The following is a 2781-nucleotide window of genomic DNA, read 5'->3' on the forward strand; positions in this document are numbered from 1 at the left end:
GCGATTTTATCAATAATATAATATGTATATATAATTTTTTGGCGAATCTCTCACCAAGCATGGCGAATATTTCACTCAATTATAAAATCTTGTAAGATCTTGGTTAGTCTTTCACTAAATAATAAAACTTTGTAAAGTCCTAGTGAATCTTAGCATAGGCTACATGCTGGTTTAATTCCCCTATTTAAATAGGCTACATTCCAGGTGAATACCATGGGTCAATACCATGTGCCTTTTTTGTGAATACCATGGGTCAATACCATGTGCCATTTTTATTTTTATTAATTCTAATATTAGGGTTAATAATGGCTTTTTGCATGGTATTAATAACAATCTAGTCCATGGTATTTGTCCCATAGTATTTTGGCCATAGGTTTCACCTAAATATAACCCATTTTTTGAGTGTTCGTAAATATAAGGTGACTCATGGAGTAAATATAAAAAAATGTTTTATTTGTTTACCATACCTCTCTTTTATTTATATTTTTATTAATTTACCATACCTCTTTTACAAATATGGTATTTGGCCCATAGGATTCACTTAAATAAAACCTCTTTCTTGAGCCTTCATAAATGGAACGAGGGTTATGGACTAAATATAAAAAGAGGTTTTATTTATTTACGATACGTCTAGTTTATTTATATTTTTATTTATTTACCATACCTTTTGAGTAAGTATAAAAAGACGTTTTATTTATTTACTATACCTCCACTTTACTTATATTTTTATTTGTTTACACCCTTACATGTATATAAGGTGACTTATGGAGTAAATATAAAAAATGTTTTATTTATTTACCATACCTCTCATTTATTTATATTTTTATTAATTTACCATACCTCTTTTATAAATATGGTATTTGGCCCATAGGATTCACTTAAATAAAACCTATTCTTGAAAATGGGCGAATGGAAGGTTGTAAGTCCTAATTTCAAGGGCTAAATTTACCTTTTTTACGCTCTCCCTTAAAATAAGGTGGGATATTTGAGGTGATTTGTAAAAATGTACTATGATACAAAATATTTGCCCACTAAAAATTTAAAACCCCTTAATTTCGCCAAAGGGCGAACATTCGCCCCTAAAATTATCCTTGACTGGCGGTAAGTAAAACTTTTACTTCACGTAAAATTTCATTTAATGTTGGCCTGTACTTCAATCATTGACTTCAAATGGATCGCATCGCAGAATCCCATTTGGTCGGAACACAAAAATTGGGGCACACACATATGGTGCGATCTGCGATATGCGATCGGATCGCATCGCACCATCGCAATCGGGGAAATCAAGTGAACAAAACAGAGGGTCCAAGTACACATGCGATATGCGATCTGCAATCTCATCGCATCACAAAAGTAAAAAAATAGTTTGTTGCAGTTGAAATTATATTTCAACACAATTTTTGTGGTTAGTTTTGCCACTGACGGGAGGGTCGGAGGAGATGACGCCTTCGGTACAGAAAAGAAATCTGAAGCCACAGCGGCAACTTCTGTATTGGACAGGGCTGATGATGTCGCCTCATCAGCTTTCTCCAAGAACGCTGTATGTACAAGAAACACAGTGAATAAAAAAAAACACAATGATACACCAAAAATATCCAATATACATTGACATTATAGGGGTGCTGACACAAACCAACAGGGGTGGTGGCGCAGTTGGTTAGTGCGTAGGTCTCATAGCTTATCTGAGAAATCCTGAGGTTGAGAGTTCGAACCTCTCTCACCCCAGTTTGCCTGCGGAGTATTGATTTCCAGTAATATTCTTTATGGCCCCTTAAAAATTTTCTGAAATGATCAGTTTGATACCTTTGGATTAGCAACGTAAATTGTTAATTAGCTGACGGTGTTACTCGTCATGTCGTCGACAGCAGGGTTCAAACTTGCGCGGGCAAAGCCCAACAGATTTCAGGTCTGTCTCCTTAACCACTCGGACAGATCGACTTTCTAACAAAGTTTTCATATATAAGATATTCAATCTAAAAGTCTTAGAAAAAAATCTCAACATTTTGACTTACGTAATCAACTATTTATTACAGACCTGTATATCAACCATTAACTACAAAGTTATCGAAAACTATTTCGATTTTGTTAACCATAACATGCTTTTATTCAACTTATTTCAATTTTATAGATTTGAATTATTTTGACTTACGTAATCAACTATTTATTACAGACCTGTATATCAACCATTAACTGCAAAGTTATCGAAAACTATTTCAATTTTGTTAACCATAACATGCTTTTATTCAACTTATTTCAATTTTATAGATTTGAATTATTTTTCGTTGGTATTGTACTAAGGCCACAATTTTTCTTGGAGAGTAAAATTCTCACTAAAATTTATTGAAAAATAATTTAAGAAATTTAAATATCTAAATGTTGGAGTGTTTAAATTGTTTTTTATGGTGAAAATGGATTCAATTCCATCAAGAATCAGTTGGGTATCCAAAAATTTCAATTTCAAAATTTTGTAAGAATTTACATTGTTTTCCGGGGAAAATTGTGGTCACAAAACTCATATCAAAAATATATATCAATTATCAATAATATTAAGAATTAATATTATTATCAATAATATTAATATAAATATAAAACTATATTAATAATAATAATTATTATTATTATTATATTATTATTATTATATTAAATAATAATAAAGATAATAATAACAATTATATTAATAATTATTTAATAAATAATAATGAAGTAACTATGAAATAAACATTTAATAAAAATCAAATAACAATTTAATTGTGGTTGATAGGAAATTCAAGTTTAAATACT

The 2781-nt window shown here is 30.5% G+C and overlaps 2 non-coding genes across 2 annotated transcripts; one reads left to right on the forward strand and one right to left on the reverse strand.

Annotated features, from left to right (window-relative positions):
- The first annotated feature begins 1638 nt into the window (after positions 1-1638).
- Positions 1639-1725, forward strand: TRNAM-CAU (transfer RNA methionine (anticodon CAU)). Its single transcript is given in 2 exon segments — positions 1639-1676; positions 1690-1725. It is a non-coding gene; the product is annotated as a tRNA-Met (tRNA).
- A 131-nt stretch (positions 1726-1856) lies between these two features.
- TRNAS-UGA (transfer RNA serine (anticodon UGA)) lies at positions 1857-1938 on the reverse strand. The gene has a single exon. It is a non-coding gene; the product is annotated as a tRNA-Ser (tRNA).
- Between the last annotated feature and the right edge of the window lie 843 nt (positions 1939-2781).

Source organism: Pinus tabuliformis, chromosome 7 (genome assembly GCF_031772625.1).
Source record: "Pinus tabuliformis cultivar Carrire ecotype Pingquan chromosome 7, CPIR1, whole genome shotgun sequence".
Classification (NCBI taxonomy): domain Eukaryota; kingdom Viridiplantae; phylum Streptophyta; class Pinopsida; order Pinales; family Pinaceae; genus Pinus; species Pinus tabuliformis.